Here is a 23410-nt window from a genome sequence, read left to right as displayed (position 1 = left end):
AGCAGGGAAGAGCAGACAAGCTCTACGACATTAACACTCCACTGCACTTTAAGTACTGATGTAGGTAACTACTTTAACAACTACGCCATAAAAAAGAATGTCCCAATGCCTTGATGCTTAACGCAATTGGAATAAAGTTAGCTTCCCTTATAGTTAGTGCAGTGCAAGTCAAATTGCTATGCAGAGTAAGAGAGCTACCACAGAGGGCTTCAGGGACTCTGCTTCTTCTGGAGCGAGCAGGGCTACAGTATAGGTTACCAGTACCTAGGAGATATTTGCCAATCTGCCAGGCCCAGGGACATTTGTATGTTAGTCATGATATATGGAATACTGTTGGAGTTGGCTTGAGGAGATCCAGATGATTTGAATCTGGGTCAAAATAATAATAATATTAATGGTAGCTTCCATTTAATGGGCAATGATAATTACCGTAATAGTTAACAACTCTAGGAAGAAGATAATTTTAAGTGACCTACCCAAACTCACAGAGCTAACAACTAGCAGAGCTGGGATCTGACCCCAAGTGCTTCTGATTCCAAAGCACATGCTCGTAACCACAATACACTTTTTTTTTTTTGCGGTACGCAGGCCTCTCACTGTTGTGGCCTCTCCCGTTGCGGAGCACAGGCTCCGGTCGCGCAGGCTCAGCGGCCATGGCTCACGGGCCCAGCCGCTCCGCGGCACGTGGTATCCTCTGGGACCGGGGCACGAACCCGTGTCCCCTGCATCGGCAGGCGGACTCTCAACCACTGCGCCACGAGGGAAGCCCCACAATACACTTTTGCCTTTCAAAGTGCTAGGGATGACCAACCTTTAAGGAAATACCACCAAGCAAATAAAAAAATTAATAGATAGGTAGAGAGATCCCATTAGGCCTGGGGTAGCAATCTAATTAGGATGGTAACCACTGCCCAGGAAGCCAAGAGTCCCAGCATTGACCAGAAATATTCATGGTACCTTGTATGTAGAATAAGGGAGAAGCTGACAAGGACCCTTCTTTGACCAGACTTTGGTCCAGCTCCTCTGAGCTCTCCTCTTGATGAGACTGTGTCCTGGGCCTTCCATCCTTAGCCTGCTTAAGCTCAGTTCAGCAAGAATTCAGCCAAGCCAGCTTAGCAAGAATCCCACAACCCTTGGGACCTAACCAAGCTCCTCTTGGTATTTTCCATCCACTGACGCCACTCATCCTGTCCATTGGCTACAATCCTCCAGCTACCTCTGTTGTATTGAGAGTTGAGTTCAATCTCTCACCCCTGTTGCCACAGTCTTGACCTTATCGCATTAGTCTTGGATAAAGTCTTCTTTGTCTATTTGACTTGTCCAAAGCAATTTTTCTTTGACAGGGCCTAGGTAAACACTGGAAGAGCTCTCTCATCCTTGCAGTCCCAGAGCACCTGGTGATGAGTCAGCAAGCCTGCCATTATAGAGAGCTCCCTGGTCTTCAAGCCCAGCCTGCCAGGAGAAGTAACCAGAATGCATGATTGTGGGAACCTTTCTGTAAGCCAAGGAGATCAGCCAGAGAGTAGGAGGCAGGAAGGAGGGGACCAGGCTACTGTTTTTCTTTTGTTTGTTTGTTTTTCACATCTTCTCTACCCATTCCTCTGTCAATGGACGTTTAGGTTGCTTCCATGTTCTGGCTATTGTAACATATATACAATGGAATACTACTCAGCCATAAAAAAGAACAAAATAGTACCATTTGCAGCAACATGGATGGGCCTAGAGACTGTCATACTGAGTGAAGTAAGTCAGACAGAGAAAGACAAATATCATATGATATCACTTATATGTGGAATCTAAAAAAAGGGTACAAATGAACTTATCTATACAGGCTACAGTTTTGAGAAAGGAAAAAGCCTTCCAGTTTAATCTGGTGAGCTGAGTACAAGATCCTTCTCCTCTCCCATCCAAGGATATTGTATTCAAAATACAATATTCAGACCTGTAAAAACTCAAGCAGTTTACAACACTCATCCTATCTGAAAAAATACTTCAGGTGCTTGCTCACACAAAATGAAAAAAATCTGAGAGAGAATGACATGGGTTCCATGATACCACGGCAGGTGACTTCACGAACGAGGTGCTCAATGTTCTTCTGTGAGTGCTGGCCCTTTCTTTCTGCCCTGATGCTGGCTGCAAGATCAGCCACCAAAACTGGTCTCAGATTCTGGGCTTATTCCTTTCTTTCATCACTGAGACCCCACATAGATTTTTTGTCATACTTTTGGTGCCGGTGAACTATAGAACCCTAGTTATCCAGAAGGCTCTTTGGAAAACTGAAATTTTCTTGCTGATGCCTTAAAATCTCTGGTCCTTTTTCAGGGTTTATTATTTTCAAAATGGTTTTCAATATATTGGTCCCCTCTCTGGCCAGAGTAAATGATACAATGAACAAAATGCAAGTTGTTCCTCAACTCAGGACCCTGTATCATCATGGAAGGGGTCACCATTCCCCAGCATCAAAAATGTTTGCCCTGAAACCCAGAAGAACAATCAAGTGATATATACCTCAGGATCACAGCCACTTAGTGGCAGGATCTGGGTTAGGACCCCCATATTCTCACTCCCGGTGCTATGGAGTGAATGGTGCCCCTCCCAAATTCATATGTTGAAACTATAACTCCCCGTGTGACTGTATTTGGAGGTAGGGCTTTTAGGAGGTAATTTAGGTTACATGAGGTCATAAAAGTAGGGTCCTAATCCAATAGGGTTTGTGGCCTTATAAAAAGAGAATAAGAGGACTTCCGTGGCAGTCCAGTGGTTAAGGCTCCGCACTTCCAGTGCAGGGGGCATGGGTTCGATCCCTGGTTGGGGAACTAAGATCCCACATGCTGCAGGGCCAAAAAAAAAAAAAGAGAGAGAGAGAGAGAGAATACGAGAGAGACACCTCTCTCTCTCTCCAGGTCCACTCACTGAGGAAAGGCCACGTGAGCACACAATGAGAAGACAGTTGCCTGCAAGGCAGGAAGAAAGCTCTTACCAGAACTTAACAATGCCAGCATTCTAACAGCCAACTTCCGGTCTCCAGAATTGTGAGAAAATATATCTCTGTTGTTTAAGCTACCTAGGCACACTGCTATAGACTGAATGTTTGTGTCCCCTCCTAAAAGGCATACGCTGAAACCTAATCCCCATTGTGACTGCATTAGGTGGGGTCTTTGGGAGGTGATTAGGTCATGAGGGTGAGGCCCCCATGAATGGATTACTGCCTTTATAAAAAGAGACCCCAAAAATGTCATGAAGAACCTAGGGGTAAGACAGGAATAAAGACACAGACCTACTGGAGAACGGACTTGAGAATATGGGGAGGGGGAAGGGTGAGCTGTGACAGGGCGAGAGAGAGTCATGGACATATACACACTAACAAACGTAAGGTAGGTAGCTAGTGGGAAGCAGCCGCATGGCACAGGGATATCGGCTCGGTGCTTTGTGACCGCCTGGAGGGGTGGGATAGGGAGGGGGGAGGGAGGGAGACGCAAGAGGGAAGAGATATGGGAACATATGTATATGTATAACTGATTCACTTTGTTACGGGGCAGAAAGCAACACACCATTGTAAAGCAATTATACCCCAATAAAGATGTTAAAAAAAAAAAAAGAGAGACCCCAGAAAGATCCCTTGTCCCCTTCTGCCATGAGATTACAGCATCAATGTGGAAGTGGGCTCTCAGAGACACTAAATCTGCCTTGATCTTGGACGTTCCAGCCTCAAGAACTGTGAGAGATAAATGTCTGATGTTTATAAGCCGCAGTCTATGGTATTCTGTTATAGCACCTGAACAGACTGCGGCACTCAGCCAAATCCTGGTTCACTTCTCTTCGCTCATTCTCTCATCAACTGTTCATCAACTGCATCTTTACAAATGGTCGTTCTATCACGGATGGAGGTGTTGACTATCGACGTGAAAGCGTGCAGCTAGCTCCTTCTACAAAATAAACACTCATATTTTGGCATTAAAGCCCTTCAGCTTACTTATTTGGCTTCTGCCTGTTTTGCAAGCATCCCTAGAAAAGCCCATATTCATAAATTTATAGCAGACTTAGGGAACTGACTATTTTACTTCTTCTTTTTTTTTCCCCAGAAACTCTATTTCCACCAAATTTCACCAAACTGTTTTTTGAGCTTCATGGTGAGCTGTTTTTCTAGCACTCAACAGAACATCTGTCATGATTTTATTTTCTGATTGAGGTATAATTCACATATAACACTGTATCTGTTTTAGGTACATATCTATCACATGCATAATGCATACTGTCAAACTCACTCTCCTGAAAATATCCACGGCTTAAACAAGAAGACAGATGCTATAAAATGTAATTTTACTTTTACTGAGTATCAGCTTTGAGAATCCATTTAAATGGATTTGTTGACAGTGCTAAGATAGACGACTGGGGAGACTTTAAAGATGGCGGAGGAGTAAGACGCGGAGATCACCTTCCTCCCCACAAATACATCAGAAATACAACTACACATGGAACAACTCCTACAGAACATCTACTGAACGCTGGCAGAAGACCTCAGACCTCCCAAAAGGCAAGAAACTCCCCACGTACTTGGGTAGGGCAAAAGAAAAAAGAAAAAACAGAGACAAAAGAATAGGGATGGGACCTGCACCACTGGGAGGGAGCTGTGAAGGAGGAAAAGTTTCCACACACTACGAAGCCCCTTCGTGGGCTGAGACTGCGGGTGGCGGAGGGGGGGAAGCTTCAGAGCCGCGGAGGAGAGCACAGCAACAGGGGTGCGGAGGGCAAAGCAGGGAGATTCCCGCACAGAGGATCGGTGCCGACCGGCACTCAGCAGCCCGAGAGGCTTGTCTGCTCACCCGCTGGGGCGGGCGGGGCTGGGAGCTGAGGCTCGGTCGGAGCGCCGGGAGAGGACTGGGGTTGGCGGCGTGAACACAGCCTGTAGGGGGCTGGTGCGCCACGGCTAGACGGGAGGGAGTCCGGGGAAAAGTCTGGACCTGCCGAAGTGGCAAGAGACTTTTTCTTCCCTCTTTGTTTGCTGGTGCGCGAAGAGAGGAGATTAAGAGCGCTGCTTAAAGGAGCTCCAGAGACAGGCGTGAGCCGTGCCTAAAAGCGCTGACCCCAGAGACGGACATGAGATGCTAAGGCTGCTGCTGCCGCCACCAAGAAGCCTGTGTGCGAGCACAGGTCACTATCCACAACCCACTTCCGGGGAGCCTGTGCAGCCCGCCACTGCCAGGGTCCCAGGATCCAGGGACAACTTCCCCGGGAGAACGCACAGCGCGCCTCAGGCTGGTTCAATGTCACACCGGCCTCTGCCGCCACAGGCCCGCCCCACATTCCGTACCCCTACCTCCCCCCGGCCTGAGTGAGCCAGAGCCCCCGAATCAGCCGCTCCTTTAACCCTGTCCTGTCTGAGTGGGAACAGACGCCCTCAGGTGACCTACATGGAGAGACGGAGCCAATCCAAAGCTGAACCCCAGAAGCTGTGCGAACAGAGAAGAGAAAGGGAAATCTCTCCATGCAGACTCAGGAACAGCGGATTAAATCCTCAAAATCAACTTGATGCACCCTGCATCTCTGGAATACCTGAATAAACAATGAATCATCCCAAAATTGTGGCGGTGGACTTTGTGTGATTTTGTCTGTATAGTTTTGCTTTTACCATTTGGCCTAGGGTTTTGCCTGTCCTGTTTTTTTTCTTTTTTAGTAGTTTTTAGTGCTTGTTATCATTGGTGGATTTGTTTTTTGGTTAGGTTGCTGTCTTCTTTCTTTCTTTTAATACTTTTTTTATTTTTAATAATTTTTTTATTTTTTAATAACTTTATTTTATTTTTATTTATTTATTTCTCCCTTTTCTTCTGAGCCATGTGGCTGGCAGGGTCTTGATGCTCCAGCCGGATGTCAGCCCTGTGCCTCTGAGGTGGGAGAGCCGAGTTCAGGACAATTGGTCCACCAGAGACCTCCCAGCTGCACATAATATCAAATGGCGAAAGCTCTCCCAGAGATCTCCATCTCAATGCTAAGACCCAGCTCCATTCAACGACCAGCAAGCTTCAGTGCTGGACACCCTATGCCAAACAAGTAGCAAGACAGGAACACAACCCCACCCATTAGCAGAGAGACTGCCTAAAATCATAATAAGGCCACAGACACCCCAAAACACACCGCCAGACGTGGTCCTGCCCACCAGAAAGACAAGATCCAGCCTCATCCACCAGAGCACAGGCACCAGTCCCCTCCACCAGGAAGCCTACACAACCCACTGAACCAACCTTAGCCACTGGGGGCAGACACCAAAAACAATGGGATTACAAACCTGCAGCCTGTGGAAAGGAGACCCCAAACACAGTAAGTTAAGCAAAATGAGAAGACAGAGAAGCACACAGCAGATGAAAGAGCAAGGTAAAAACCCACCAGATCAAACAAACGAAGAGGAAAGAGGCAGTCTACCTGAAAAAGAATTCAGAGTAATGATAGTAAAGATGATCCAAAATCTTGGAACTAGAATGGAGAAAATACAAGAAACGTTTAACAAGGACCTAGAAGAACTAAAGAGCAAACAAACTGATGAACAGCACAATAAATGAAATAAATATTCTCTAGAAGGAATCAATAGCAGAATAACTGAGGCAGAAGAACGGATAAGTGACCTGGAAGATAAAATAGTGGAAATAACTACTGCAATGCAGAATAAAGAAAAAAGAATGAAAAGAATTGAGGACAGTCTCAGAGACCTCTGGACAACATGAAACGCACCAACCTTCGAATTATAGGGGTCCCAGAAGAAGAAGAGGAAAAGAAAGGGACTGAGAAAATATTTGAAGAGATTGTAGTTGAAAACTTCCCTGATATGGGAAAGGAAATAGTCAATCAAGTCCAGGAAGCACAGAGAGTCCCCTGCGGGATAAATCCAAGGAGAAACACACCAAGACACATATTAATCAAACTATCAAAAATTAAATCCAAAGAAAAAATATTAAAAGCAACAAGGGAAAAACAACAGATAACATACAAGGGAATCCCCATAAGGTTAACAGCTGATCTTTCAGCAGAAACTCTGCAAGCCAGAAGGGAGTGGCAGGACATATTTAAAGTGATGAAAGGGAAAAACCTACAACTAAGATTACTCTACCCAGCGAGGATCTCATTCAGATTCGACAGAGAAATTAAAACCTTTACAGACAAGCAAAAGCTAAGAGAATTCAGCACAACCAAACCAGCTTTACAACAAATGCTAAAGGAACTTCTCTAGGCAGGAAACACAAGAGAAGGAAAAGACCTACAATAACAAACCCAAAACAATTAAGAAAATGGTAATAGGAACATACATATCAATAATTACCTTAAACATAAATGGATTAAATGCATCAACCAAAAGACACAGACTGTCTAAATGGTTACAAAAACAAGACCCATATATATGCTGTCTACAAGAGACCCACTTCAGACCTAGGGACACATACAGACTGAAAGTGAGGGGACAGAAAAAGATATTCAATGCAAATGGAAATCAAAAGAAAGCTGGAATAGCAATTCTCATATCAGACAAAACAGACTTTAAAACAAAGACTATTACAGGAGACAAAGAAGGACACTACTTAATGATCAAGGGATCATTCCAAGAAGAAAATATAACAATTGTAAATATTTATGCACCCAACGTAGGAGCACCTCAATACATAAGGCAAATGCTAACAGCCATAAAAAGGGAAATCAACAGTAACACAATCACAATAGGGGACTTTAACACCCCACTTTCACCAATGGACAAATCATCCAAAATGAAAGTAAATAAGGAAACACAAGCTTTAAATGATACATTTAAAAAGATGGACTTAATTGATATTTATAGGACATTCCATCCAAAAACAACAGAATACACTTTCTTCTCAAGTGCTCATAGAACATTTTCCAGGATAGATCATATCTTGGGTCACAAATCAAGCCGTGGTAAATTTAAGAAAATTGAAATCGTATCAGGTATCTTTTCTGACCACAATGCTATGAGACTAGATATCAATAACAGGAAGAAAACCTGTAAAAAATACAAACACATGAAGGCTAAACAATACACTACTAAATAGCCAAGAGATCACTGAAGAAATCAAAGAGGAAATCAAAAAGTACCTAGAAACAAATGACAATGAAAACACGATGACCCAAAACCTATGGGATGCAGCAAAAACAGTTCTAAGAGGAAATTTATAGCAATACAATCCTACCTCAAGAAACAAGAAACATCTCAAATAAACAACCTAACCTTACACCTAAAGCAATTAGAGAAAGAAGAACCAAAAAAAAACCCAAAGATAGCAGAAGGAAAGAAATCATAAAGATCAGATCAGAAATAAATGAAAAAAAATGAAGGAAACGATAGCAAAGATCAATAAAACTAAAAGCTGGTTCTTTGAGAAGATAAACCAAATTGGTAAAGCACTAGCCAGACTCATCAAGAAAAAAGGGGAGAAGACTCAATAGAATTAGAAATGAAAAAGGAGAAGTAACAACTGACACTGCAGAAATACAAAGGATCATGAGAGATTACTACAAGCAACTATATTCCAATAAAATGGACCACCTGGAAGAAATGGACAAATTCTTAGAAAAGCACAACCTTCCGAGACTGAACCAGGAAGAAATGGAAAATATAAACAGACCAATCACAAGCACTGAAATTGAAACTGTGATTTAAAATCTTCCAACAAACAAAAGGCTAGGACCAGATGGCCTCACAGGCGAATTCTATCAAACATTTAGAGAAGCGCTAACACCTATCCTTCTCAAACTCTTCCAAAATATAGCAGAGGGAGGAACACTCCCAAACTCATTCTACGAGGCCACCATCACCCTGATACCAAAACCAGAAAAATATGTCACAGAGAAAACTACAGGACAATATCACTGATAAACATAGATGCAAAAATCCTCAACAAAATACTAGCAAACAGAATCCAGTAACACATTAAAAGGATCATACACCATGATCAAGTGGGGTTTATCCCAGGAATGCAAGGATTCTTCAGTATATGCAAATCAATCAGTGTGATAAACCATATTAACAAAATGAAGGAGAAAAACCACATGATCATCTCAATAGATGCAGAAAAAGCTTTCGACAAAACTCAACACCCATTTATTATAAAAACCCTCCAGAAAGTAGGCACAGAGGGAACGTACCTCAACATAATAAAGGCCATATATGACACGCACAGCCAACATCGTTCTCAATGGTGAAAAACTGAAACCATCTCCACTAAGATCAGGAACGAGCAAGGTTGTCCACTCTTCACCATTGTTATTCAACATAGTTTTGGATGTTTTAGCCACAGCAATCAGAGAAGATAAAGAAATAAAAGGAATCCAAATGGGAAAAGAAGAAGTAAAGCTGTCACTGTTTGCAGATAACATGATACTATACACAGAGAATCCTAAAGAGGCTACCAGAAAACTACTAGAGCTAATCAATGAATATGGTAAAGTAGCAGGATACAAAATTAATGCATAGAAATCTCTTGCATTCCTATACACTAATGATGAAAAACCTAAAAGAGAAATTAAGGAAACACTCCCATTTACCACTGCAACAAAAAGAATAAAATACCTAGGAATAAACCTACCTAAGGAGACAAAGACCTGTATGCAGAAAACTATAAGACACTGATGAAAGAAATTAAAGAGGATACAAACAGATGTATACCATGTTCTTGGATTGGAAGAATCAACATTGTGAAAATGACTATACTACCCAAAGCAATCTACAGATTCAATGCAAGTCCTATCAAACTACCAATGGCATTTTCCACAGAACTAGAGAAACAATTTCACAATTTTTATGGAAACACAAAAGACCCCGAATAGCCAAAGCAGTCTTGAGGGAAAAAAACAGAGCTGCAGGAATCAGACACCCTGACTTCAGACTATACTACAAAGCTACAGTAATCAAGACAGTATGGTACTGGCACAAAAACAGAAATACAGATCAATGGAACAGGATAGAAAGCCCAGAGATAAACTCATGCACATATGATCACCATATCTTTGATAAAGGAGGCAAGAATGTACAATGGAGAAAAGATACCCTCTTCAATAAGTGGTGCTGGGAAAACTGGACATCTACATGTAAAAGAATGAAACTAGAACACTCCTTAACACCATACACAAAAATAAACTCAAAATGGATTAAAGACCTAAATGTAAGGCCAGACACTATGAAACTCTTAGAGGAAAACATAGGCAGAACACTCTATGACATAAATCACAGCAAGATCCTTTTGACCCACCTCCTAGAGAAATGGAAATAAAAACAAAATAAATAAATGGGACCTAATGAAACTTAAAAGCGTTTGCACAGCAAAGGAAACCATAAACAAGACCAAAAGACAACCCTCAGAATGGGAGAAAATATTTGCAAATGAAGAAACTGACAAAGGATTAATCTCCAAAATTTACAAGCAGCTCATGCAACTCAATATCAAAAAAACAAACAACCCAATCCAAAATGGGCAGAAGACCTAAATACACATTTCTCCAAAGAAGATATACAGATGGCCAACAAAGACATGAAAGGATGCTCAACATCACTAATCATTAGAGAAATGCAAATCAAAATTACAATGAGGTATCACCTCACACCAGTCAGAATGGCCATCATCAAAAAATCTACAAACAATAAATGCTGGAGAGGGTGTGGAGAGAAGGGAACCCTCTTGCACTGTTGGTGGGAATGTAAATTGATACAGCCACTATGGAGAACAGTATAGAGGTTCCTTAAAAAACTAAAAATAGAACTACCATAGGATTCAGCAATTCCACTACTGGGCATATACCCTGAGAAAACCATAATTCAAAAGGAGTCATGTACCAAAATGTTCACTGCAGGTCTATTTACAATAGCCAGGACATGGAAGCAACCGAAGTGGCCATCGACAGATGAATGGATAAAGAAGATGTGGCACATATATACAATGGAATATTAGCCATAAAAACAAACAAAATTGAGTTATTTGTAGTGAGGTGGATGGACCTAGAGTCTGTCATACAGAGTGAAGTAAGTCAGAAAGAGAAAAACAAATACCGTATGCTAACACATATATATGGAATCGAAAAAAAAAAAGGTTGTGAAGAACCTAGGGGCAGGCCAGGAATAAAGACGCAGACGTAGAGAACGGACCTGAGGACACGAGGAGGGGGAAGAGTAAGCTGGGATGAAGTGAGAGAGTGGCATGGACATATATACACTACCAAATGTAGAATAGATAGCTAGTGGGAAGCAGCCACATAGCACAGGGAGATCAGGTCGGTGCTCTGTGACCACCTAGAGGGGTGGGATAGGGAGGGTGGGAGGGAGACGCAAGAGGGAGGAGATATGGGGGTATATGTATGTGTATAGCTGATTCACTTTGTTATAAAGCAGAAACTAACACACCATTGTAAAGCAATTATACTCCAATAAAGATGTTAAATAAAAAATAATAAGATAGATGACTAAGCTAACACCAGGTCAAGGACTCACTGGTATTTTATTTTTTTTAATTTATTTTATTTATTTATTTTTGGCTGCATTGGGTCTTCATTGCTGCCATCAGTTTTAGAGAATCAATTTCCAGATATTTAAGATAAATTCAACCATGTATCTGCTAGAGATCCTACCTGTGATGAACAAATTCTTCCTTTCCCCAGTATTCCTTCTTCCATGTCATAAAAGCAGAGGACACCTCTCACCCATCCTAATCTTACTAGCGAATGTTTCCCTAGGCACCAAACAGAAAGAGGATGGGAAAAACCAGTGCTGGTGCAGAGGCAACAAATGACTGTAAGGACAGAGTAAAGCGTGCTTGTGCAAGTCAGGAGGTTTCAACAGAACTGAAGGAGGCCTAGTAGAGTTGCAAACCGATAGAACATGAAAAATAATTTTTGATGACAGATCAATGTAGGATTTGGGGCTCAGAATGAGTTCAAAGAATTAACTGAGCTGTAACAAAATGCTTTCCATTCCCACCTACTTTTTTTTTTTTTTTTTTTTTTTTGTTGCAGTAATCGGGCCTCTCACTGCTGTGGCCTCTCCCGCTGAGGAGCACAGGCTCCCGACGCGCAGGCTCAGCGGCCATGACTCACGGGCCCACCCGCTCCGCGGAACGTGGGATCCTCCTGCACCGGGGCACGAACCCACGTCCCCTACATCGGTAGGTGGACTCTCAACCACTGCGCCACCAGGGAAGCCCCCACCTACTTTTTATATGAACAAGATTCTTCTGCACGTTCATTGAGAAATAGAATTGATAGTGACCTTTGATCCATTCTAGCAAAGAGTAACAACCAAACCCAGATACATAAACTAACTGTGGTGAAAAGCCCATCACGCTCATTAAGGGATGTATATCCACTAAAATCTAACTTTATATTTACTAATTTGAAATACAGATTGCTGTTTATTTTAAATAATTTTTTAAATAAATTAATTTATTTTATTTATTTATTTTTGGCTGTGTGGGGTCTTCATTGCTGCATGTGGGCTTTCTCTATTTTCGGCGAGCTGGGGCTACTCTTCATTGTGGTGTGCAGGCTTCTCACTGCAGTGGCTTCTCTTGTTGCGGAGCACGGGCTCTAGGTGCATGGGCTTCAGTAGTTGTGGCATGCAGGCTCAGTAGTTGTGGCACATGGGCTTAGTTGCTCCACGGCATGGGGGGATCTTCCCAGACCAGGGCTGAAACCCATGTCCCCTGCATTGGCAGGCAGATTCTTAACCACTGCATCAGCAGGGAAGCTCCTACAGATTGCTGATTGCTGTTTTGACCAGGTGTATTACTAATAATTACAATGATAGCTTTATCAGAAGAAATTTCTCAATGGTCATAGGAAGTAAGGTTACAGGAAATAAAAATATATTAATATCAAGGTATTGTAATATGTATTGATATTAATATATTTTTATTTATTAATAAATAATAAGGTGACCAGTAAAAGATTTCAAGCATAAAAATATGCATAAGAAAAGTCTCGGACTTCCCTGGTGGCACAGTGGTTAAGAATCCACCTGCCAGTGCAGGGGACATGGGTTCGAGCCCTGGTCCGGGAAGATCCCACATGCCGCGGAGCAACTAAGCTCGTGTGCCACAACTACTGAGCCCGTGTGCCGCAACTACTGAGCCCACGTGCCTAGAGCCCATGCTGCGCAACAAGAGAAGCCACCACAACGAGAAGCCTGCGCACCACAATGAAGAGTAGTCCCCGCTCGATGCAACTAGAGAAAGCGCGCATGCAGCAATGAGGACCCAACACAGCCAAAAATGAAAATAAATAAATAAATTTATTAAAAAAAGAAAAGTTTCTGTGGGAAGTGGAATGGAAGTTCAAATTCAGGGGAAAAAAGGAATGATATATTGAATAAAATGTATGATGTTTAAAGGAAAGCTTGTCCCTGTATTGTTTTAGTGGATGATGGTGGGTATCAAACACTATTAGATTCCTCTGTATACATTTAAAAGAATCATGTAACAGTTCTGAATGTGTATGTCACACATACATATGTATGCACACATCTGGATATATACACACATAGTCAGCCTTCCATATCTTCAGATTTACATCTGTGGATTCAACCAACCGCAGACTGAAAATACACCAAAAAAAAGAAAAAAAATTCCAGAAAGCAAAACTTGAATTTGCTGCACACTGGCAACTATTTACATATCATTTACATTGTATTTGCAACTATTTGCATAGTATTTACATTGTGTGAGGTATTATAAGTAATCTAGAGATGATTTAAAGTATAAGGGGGTATGTGAATAGGTTATATGCAACTATGATACCATTTTATATAAGGGACTTGAGCATCTTTAGATTTTGGTATCTGCAGGGGAGTCCTGGAACCAATTTATATTTTATATGTATATATCATATATATATGATAATAAAGCCTCAACATGAATGTATTTTGTGGTGAGATTATGCAATTATATACAATAGCCAAAATTTATCATATCCTACACTTTAAATTGACAGTTTTTTTTGTATGTTGAAAAAAAAACAAGCAAATAAAGAGAGGGAAACCTGCCCCATTAAAATTGAAAGAAGAAAAAAAACTTGAAATGAAAAAACATAGGAATAGAGGGATATTTCCTTAGTATGATGGATAAATATCTTCTGTGTGTATAAGAGCTTAACATACACATGTACACATACATATGCATACATGTATAGTGAACAATTACTTTTTAAAGTCAATACTGACAATATACTGTAAATATATCCTTACAAACTATTTAAACTTGTAATACAATTTTAGATATAGACTGTAAATGTGTGAGGGTAAGCTTAATTTTACAACATTCCTCTGGAGGATATGCAAGCAAAAAATTGGAAGACCACTGGACACCAGTACAGGATAATACATATGGGGGGATCCAACATAATAGAAACTGGGAGGAAAATTAGTACATTTTTGCTACTAGGATGTAGGTAGACTAAATTATAATGACGCAATGTTTACATGTGCAGTAGATAAAAAAAGTTTAAAAGCAACTCTTTGTTCTCCCGCTTACTGTGGGGCAGGCAGGCACTGTCACACGTAGAGGAAAAGGAGTGACAGGACAGGCACCCAATTAGCCTGGCTGATGCCAAGGCATCACCAGATTGAATCTGGTAAAACGACTCTCAGATCCGGGAGAGAAGACCATGTGTAAGCAAGTGAACCTGCAGTAACACCTCAACTCAAGACTCATTCCATAATTACTTGAAACAAGACCTCATAATAGTTTTCCTTTGGCAGGGAGAAATCAGTTCAGTTGAACTCTAGCCAAGTATAGAAATCTTTTTATCATTAAGGTTTAATTGGCTTATTCTCCCAAATTACACTGGAAACAAATTTATTGTGCTCCTAGGGTACCATATTATGTTATTTATAAATGTGGATAATTCAAAAGCAATAAAATGTTTGGTCCTTGCTCTCAATAAAGTTGCCATCTAATTGGGAGGACAACATCCAAATTAAAACAACTGAAGAACAATTCAAAGTAACATGTAAACAGTATGTAATAATCCCCCAAGAGAAACAAGTACTCTCATACTTTCCCAGCAGAAGGATAAATTGGTACAAGCCCCTGGGGAAGGAATGTGGGCACTGAGATCAAAATTACAACTGCATACCTCCTTTGACCCAGTAATATGACTAATGGGAATTTATCCTTCCACCATACTTAAAAAGTAACATATATACAAAGTTACTCGTTGCAGCATTATTCAAAATAACAAAAGATTGGAAAGAACTCAAATACCCTTGAACAGAGGACTGGTTAAATAAATTATGCTACATATATCCAATGGAAAATTTTGAAAGTATAAAAATGCATGAGGAAGCTTTCAATGCACAGATATTTTTCAAAGTCTCCAAGATAAGTGGGGGGGAAAATCCCAGCAAGGCACAGAAAATGTGTATACAATGCATCATTTTGTTTTCAAGAAGGGGAAAATGGGAATACAGAATATATTTGTATTTGCTTTAATATTCATAAGTAAAGTCTGGATGAATACACACAAAAACTAAAAGCTGATTACCTGCAGTGAGTTATAGGAAGGTGAAAAGTGGCTGGAAGATCTCAGGGCAGGAGTAAGACTTGCCGTCTAAACTGCACAGGTGTATTCGGAACCACGTGAATGTCTTCCTATTAACAATTAAGAAGAGAATAATGAAAAAACATCCCCCAACAAGGCGGAGCAGAACGAGGAGGAAGCTGGTTTCTGCAGGAATCCTCCTGGCCCTGGGTGGAGTTTCGACTTAAGCTTTGGGCAGCTCTGCAAACAGCTGGGAAACTGAGAGAGCACAGAGCACACAGCTTATGCGCTGGCCGCATTGCGCTGTTTGCGCAAGTGCCATCACGTCCCAGGGCTTCTGAGCCTCTGCCCAGCTGAAATGCCTCCCTGCCAGGTGCGTCTCCTTCACCACAGCCCAGAGCCCCCTCCTCCCCACCTCCGCTGCTGGTCAGGATGCTCACGACCCGCCATCCTCACCAGTTACCAGAATCCTCCAGCAGCTGCCTTTAATTTTTACTATGGGAGGGCAGAAGGGGGAGGGCAGGTCAATTAAGTTAACTTCTATTAAGAGAGGAGTGAAGTGCAGGAGGTCAAAGAGTTGGGACAGATACCTGGCCGGTTGCCAAGTCAAGCTTGGAAAATACTCCCCCAAGATACCACCGAGAAAACTGCCCAAACGTGAATGCGGCCAGCTTCAAGTTGTGTAATCATGGGTGACCTTTTTCTCCTGCTATTTATACTCTGATGTGCGTTCCAATTTTTTTTTAATGAGTATAGATTACTCTTAAAAGCCAAAAACTATTACATACAATGGGAGAGATGTATATATTAAAAACCAAACCACTATTCTTACGTAGTCCTGAAACTCTGAAAGATAAAGGAAATTGAGATGGGCAGCATAAGAATTTTATAGCTGTAAACAGTAAGTGTAAGAATACTATAATTTTTTTAAACCTCCTACAGTGCTGAAGGTGTCACCTGACAGTAGGTCAGTGTGACCCACCTAGTCAGGCTGGGCAGAGTGGAACTGTCCACGGTTCCAGGGCAGGAAAGTCCAGTCATTAAAGAGATGTCTCCGTTCGCCTGCCGATGCAGGGGACACGGGTTCGTGCCCAGGTCCGGGAAGATCCCACATGCCGCGGAGCGGCTGGGCCCGTGGCATGGCCACTGAGCCTGCGTCCAGAGCCTGTGCTCCGCAACGGGAGAGGCCACAACAGTGAGAGGCCCGCGTACCGCAAAAAAAAAAAAAAAAAAAAAAAGATGTCTCCATTAGTCATATGCTCTCCAGCTGAGAGCCAGCGCCTTCCCACTGTCTTCCTCTCCTGGGATTTGAAACTCGATATCCTGCAAGTCAAAGCACTTTCCTCCCTCCACTTTCTAAACCCAAACGTTGATGACGGTCCTATTCATCTCAGAAAATTAACAAATACATTTTGAAACTTGGCCAATTTTTTTCTCAGGTCCTTAGTAGTCCTGGGGAAAGTAAGCTAACATTCAAATTACTTGAGTAGGTTTGGGCGTAGCTGAGGCTGTTTCTCACCATTTAACAAACAGTTTTATTTAAATGACCGTCAGTCAAAGCGAGCGAGCGAGCGAGCGAGACAGAGAGAGACAGAGCGAGCGAGACAGAGAGAGACAGAGAGAGAGAGACAGAGAGAGAGACAGAGAGAGAGACAGAGAGAGAGAGAGAGAGAGACAGAGAGAGAGAGAGAGAGTGGCATGGACATATATACACTACCAAACGTAAGGTAGATAGCTAGTGGGAAGCAGCCGCATAGCACAGTGATATCAGCTCGGTGCTTTGTGACCGCCTGGAGGGGTGGGATAGAGAGGGTGGGAGGGAGGAAGATGCAAGAGGGAAGAGACATGGGAACATATGTATATGTATAACTGATTCACTTTGTTATAAAGCAGAAACTAACAAACACACCATTGTAAGGCAATTATACCCCAATAAAGATGTTAAAAAAAATAAAAAATAAATGACCGTCAGTAAAGTTAGATGCAAACCCTCAACGCTTGGAAAAAAACATAGTAGACCTTGATATTTGCAAGGAATCTATCCTAAAGCCTTCCTGAGCCCCAAACTTGGGAACAGCTCTATTGTCCAAAACACCCCACCTTTAGGCAGGACTCTTTTGACTGTAAATCATAGAAACCCAAATGACAGAAACGGAAGTGTGCTGGAGGACAGAATTCAAGGAATGGTTGAACAACCAAATCTAGGAAGACAGAGATGCAGTAAGCTTCCCTAAAAACAAGACCCAGGACACATACATCAGGACTCTGCCCATCTCTCATTTATGCGTCCCACTGCAAGCCATTTTCATTGCCTTCCCACATGGCAGGGAACGTGACCATTAAGAGTTCAAGAACCACCACTGGAAAGGAATTCCTCAAGCTTTTTCTGGTTGTAAGTTCAAAACTCCTGAGAAGAGTCTTTGATTGGCCAGTGAAGGTCAGGTGTCCACCCTAGGCCAATCAGCTGTAAGAACATGGCAGCTCCAGCTGAATCACGTGGTTGAAGTGGAGGAGCAGCGGTTCTCAGAACGCAGGGAGTGCCAAACAGACCAAAATAAATAAGCAAAGTAAGAGAGGGCTACTACACTCCAATAAAAAGGAACAAGGTAAAACTGAAAAATGTAAATGTCATTTCAGACCTTTACGGGAATCATATGTTTAAGTTTTTATGCAGCAAAGCTGCAGCGATTTGAAGAGGCTGGGTGCTCTCAGAGCCAAGAGCTTCCCTCCTATACACCAGCCTTAGGGCACACACAATTCAAGATTGTTGTTAGCAAAATCCAAACTGTTATGTGTCCCGGCCTTCTGATTATAAACGACAAGGGTCTAGAATGCCTCAGAGAAAATGCCATTTTTAATGGCAGGTGCTTCTCTGAAATGAGTACATTTACTATATAAAAAAGCAATGTGGTTCTCAATGAACCTGAATCCTGACTCATTTTGACACACCCTACTCCTGCTCACCAACTCTGGCCAACCAACTCCTATTGTTTCTGGGCAATAGCAACTCTCCACTTAGTCCCTTTCCCTCCATCTACAACTGTCCTGGTTCAGAACCCAATTATGACCCCATTTTGAATCATTTTGTACACAGTAGAAAGAGAAATATGATGCCTGGGTCCTTTTTTGCCAAATACCTATTGAAGAGAGAAGGACTTTTAGTACCAAAAGATAAGATTAATGAAGCCAAGACTAGGAAAATGACAAGACGAGAGCATGGGTTTTGGAACCAGACAGCTCTGGTTTGAATCCAGCCCTGTCACTTACTCTCTGCATGACCATGGCAAGTTATCCAATCCCTCTGAGGCTGAGTTTCTTATAAAACAGGCATAATAGTATTTATCTTGCAGACGTATTGTGAAGATTAAATCAGGTGACAGATTGTTAAATGCCAAGATGCTAAGGGACTTCAATATATGCTAATATTAGAGGACTCGTGCTAACCTTACAAAGGTCAATATACAAATGCAAGTGGAGTGCAGAGGGCCAGGAGGCTAAATCTGCATCCCTCTTCCAACCTTACTTTGGCTCCCAAAGATATGCCATTTTTTCCTCTAAGCCTGAAAGAACTGATTAAATAACTGTTCTCTGTTTTCCTTATTAAGCACTGTTTTGATGCAGACCATTATCTAAAGGAAAAGGTATGGAGTCATTCTTCCTTGGGACGGAGTACAGCCAGACTCTGTATTTAAAGAGACAGAAAATTTGACAATGTTAATTCTCAAATTTTTTAGTAAAATTTTAGTAAAATTTGAGTAACTTAAGTAATCTCCCCAGAATATTGTTGAACTTGATGGGGAGGGGAGGGGTATGTGTCATGTGCCAGTAAATTTGAATGTTTGAAGGATTATGACTAAATTAGGGTCCGAAAGAAGACAGGAATTCAGTAAGTCAAACACTTAAAGTATTTTGCCCTGAATTGTTATATGATATAGACTGTAATGTGAATATGATGATAGAAGATGGAATTAGAAAAGATATTGCCATTTTGAACATGTATTCAACAATAAACTCTTCCTGAATTTTCTTTTTTTGAGTCAAATTCAACATAGGGTAAACTAATCTCATTGTGACCTACTAAGCATGATGAGGTCAACAGAATCTCCGGAGAATCTGTAACCCAGACATTTCTATCTTTTTTTTTTTCCTTATTCAAAGATCCTAAAAGATCATGACTAGGGAAACCAATTCTGATACTAAAAATAAATATTATGTTGCTTTCTCCATTTATAGGTAAAATTTATAAGACTCTACATCTCAAGCCTCTTATCTGTATTCCAGAGATATGCTGCTATCTTCCTACTATCAGCAAACAACCAACATAAATGTGCTAAGTGAAAAATATATATTACATTGCTGAAAGAAATTCTAAATAAATGAAAAGACATCCCATGTTCACAGACTGAAAGAGTTAATGTTGTTAAGATGACAATACTTCCCACATTGACATACAGAGTCAAGACTATCTCTATGAAAATCCCAAGGTGTTTTATGCAGAAATGAAAACTCCATGCTGAAGTTCATATGGTATTTCAAGGGACCCAGAATAGCCAAAATAATCTTGCAAAAGAAGGACAAAGTTGGAGGACTCACGCTGCCTGATTTCAAAACTTATTAAAAAGCTACAGTAATCAAAACTGTGGTACTGGCATAAGAACAGACATATAGAGCAATGGAATAAAATTTACAGTTCATAAATAAACCTCCACATCTATGGTCAATTGATTTCGACAAGGGTGTCAAGACCAATCAATAGGGAAACAACAATCTCTTCCATAAATGGTACTAGGAAAACGAAATATCCACATGCAAAAGAATGAAGTCGACCCTTGTCTTATACCATATACAAAAATTAACTCAAAATGAACCAAAGACCTAAATTTAGAGCTAATACTATAAAATTCTTAGAAGAAAATCTAAGGACAAATTTGCATAGCCTTGGATTTGACAATGGTTTCTTAAACATGACACCAAAAGCACAGACAACACAAGAAAAAATAGATAAAAGGGACTTCATGCAAATTAAAAATTTCTGTGCACCAAAGGACACTATCAAGAGAGTGAAAAGACAACACACAAAATGGGAGAAAATATTTGCAAATCATATATACAATAAGAGTCTGAAATACAGAATACATAAAGAACTCCTAAAGCTCAACAACACAAAAACAAACAACGTGATTTTAAAATGGGCAAAGGGGGGAATGAAAGGGGAGGGAGGAATAAGTAGGTGGAGCACAGAAGATTTTTAGGGCAGTGAACTATTCTATGTACTACTATAATGGTGGACACGTGTCATTATACATTTGTCAAAACCCACAGAGTGTATACAAGAATGAACCCTAATGTAAACTATCGACTTTGGGTGATAATGATTTGTCAATATAGGTTTATCGACTGTAATACATGTACCTCTCTGGTGTGGGTTGTTGACTGTGGGAGAGGTTGTGCATGGGTGGGGGGGCGCGTTATATGGAAATTCTCTGTACTTTCCACTCAATTTTGCTGTAAACTTAAAACTGCTCTAAAAGCAGGGGCAAGGAGGAGAGGAGCAAAGGACTTGAATAGACATTTCTCTAAAGAAGATAAATAAGCACATGAAAAGATGCTCAACATCATTAATTATTAGGGAACTGCAAAGCAAACCACAGTGAGATACCACTTCACACCCGCTAGGATGGCTATAATAAAAAATATAGAAATAACAGGTGTTGGAGAGGACGTAGAGAAACTGGAACCCTCAGACATTGCTGGTGGGGATATAAAGTGGTGCATCCGCTGTGAAAAACAGCTTGGCAATTCCTCAAGAAGTTAAACATAGAATTAGCACATAACCCAGCAATTCTACTCCTATATAAATACCCAAGAGAAATGAAAACAAGAATTATACAAATACTTGTACACCTATGTTTATTGTAGCATCATTCACAATAGTCAAAAGGGGGAAAGAGCCCAAATGTCCAACATGAGATGAATGGATAAACAAAATGTGGTATCCATATAATGGAATATGATTCATCCTTAAAAAGGAATGGAGTTCGGATACAGGCTACAACATGAATGAACCTTGAAAACACCATACTAAGGGAAAAAAGCCAGACACAAAAGGACAACATTGTATGATTATACTTTTATGAGAAACCTAAAAAAGGCAAATTCATACAGACAGAAAGTAGAATGGTAGTTGCCAGGGGCTGGTGGAAGGGAGGAATAGGAAATTATTGCTTAATGATTACAGAGTTTTGCCATAATGATGATGCATGCACAACATTATGTATTTAGTTCTGAGTCACACACTTAAAACGCTTAAGATGGCAAATTTCGTTATATATATTCTTCCACAGTTACTTTTAAAAAGAAAAATGTAACCTGTGTTAACTGACCTGTGAACATAGGAATTAGAAGCTGTTGTGAAAGTTTACCAGGAAGGATACTGTTACAGTGTTTAAGCAAACAGAAGCATGGTGGTCTAGATGAAGCCCAGGAAAGATCAAGATCAAGTATTGATTAGTGTTTTTAAAGTACTAGATAAGCTGATTCTAAAATCCATATGGAAGAACTAAGAATAACAAAAAATAATTTTGAAAAAAGAAAAATGAGGGAGGCCACCTCTCCCTATGAGACATCAAGACGTACATGAAAAGTTATAGTATTTAGACAGTGTGATTTTAGCCCAGGAATAGATAACTAGATCGACCAAAGAAGCCCCAAGCAAATCCCTGACTCTATGGAAACTTGGTATCAGACAGACATAACCAACCAGTGGAGAAAGAAAAGACTATACAGTAAAGGGGCTGGACCAGTTGATTATCTATGTGGAAGGAAAAGAAAAATGGATCCCTACCTTACAGCAATGACAGAATTAATTCTAGATGGATCCCATGCTTAATGTGAAAATCAAATTTTTAGAAAATTTTAGACAGAAAATAGAGGAAAATATACACATGATTTTGAAGTTGGGAAATTGTTTTTAAAATAAGACTCAAAAGCACGAATAATAAAAATTGCAAAAGAGTTGACTACATTAAAATTAAACTTGTCTGTACATCAAAATATGCCATAAACAAAGTAAAAGATAAGCAAGGGACTTGGAGAAGACCTCTGCATGGTAAGTGACTGGTAAAGGTTAAGTAAACAGAATACACAATGAACTACTTCAACCAGTGAGAAAAATGACAACACAACAGACGCAAAAGCAAAGAATGTGAACAGACAATTCAACAAAGAGGAAACACAAATGGCCAATAAACACATGAAAAGATGCTCAATCTCGATAGTAATCAGGAAAATACAAACAACTGCGAGACACCACTTCACATTCATCAGATTAGCAATAAATTTTAAAAGTCAGACCGCAGTAAGCACGACTAAGGCCGTGGAGAAGGAGAAGCTGTTATACACAACATCAACTGGTACAACCATCCTGGAGAGAAATGTGGCCATGTCAGTGAGCAATCACGATGGCCAGCAACATCCCAGAGACACTCCTGCACACGTGTACAAGGACAGGGGTACAAGAATGTGCCTCAGAGCACCGTGTGTAAGGGTGCTTATCCAAGCACTTACAGGCAGCAAGGGACAGGATGAAAGCACGCATTGTAATGATAATTCAGGACAGTGGTGGCCTCCGGAAGGGAGGGAGGGAGGGGAGTGAAACTGGGAAGAGGTACACAGCAGAGTTTCAGCTACATCTGTATTTTTTATTTAAAAAAAGGAACTGGAGCAGAAAGGCAAAATGTTAATATTTGGCAAAACTAAATTGTGAGTACATGATATTCTTTACGCTTTTCTGAATACTTGAAATACTTCATAACAATACTTTCTTAAACTCTAGCAGTATTATTCAGCATGACTTTGGAGGACATGAACATTCCAGGTCACTGGGCAATTG

The 23410-nt window shown here is 40.9% G+C and overlaps 1 protein-coding gene across 3 annotated transcripts in view; it reads right to left on the bottom strand.

Moving 5' to 3' along the window:
- Positions 1–23410, bottom strand: part of EXTL3 (exostosin like glycosyltransferase 3) — a 127804-nt gene that overhangs the window by 84729 nt on the left and 19665 nt on the right. The window contains exon 2 of one of the 3 annotated variants that reach the window (XM_067745277.1): positions 15523–15629. The exons of 1 other annotated variant lie outside the window; for it this stretch is intronic. The gene's annotated coding sequence lies outside the window, so the exon portion shown is untranslated. Of the gene's footprint in view, positions 1–9144; positions 9257–15522; positions 15630–23410 lie in introns of those variants that run through there. One more of the 3 variants, XM_067745278.1, reaches the window with a different exon arrangement.

This window comes from Pseudorca crassidens, chromosome 7 (assembly GCF_039906515.1).
Source record: "Pseudorca crassidens isolate mPseCra1 chromosome 7, mPseCra1.hap1, whole genome shotgun sequence".
Classification (NCBI taxonomy): Eukaryota; Metazoa; Chordata; class Mammalia; order Artiodactyla; family Delphinidae; genus Pseudorca; species Pseudorca crassidens.
This window is presented reverse-complemented; position numbering and strand designations above follow the sequence as displayed.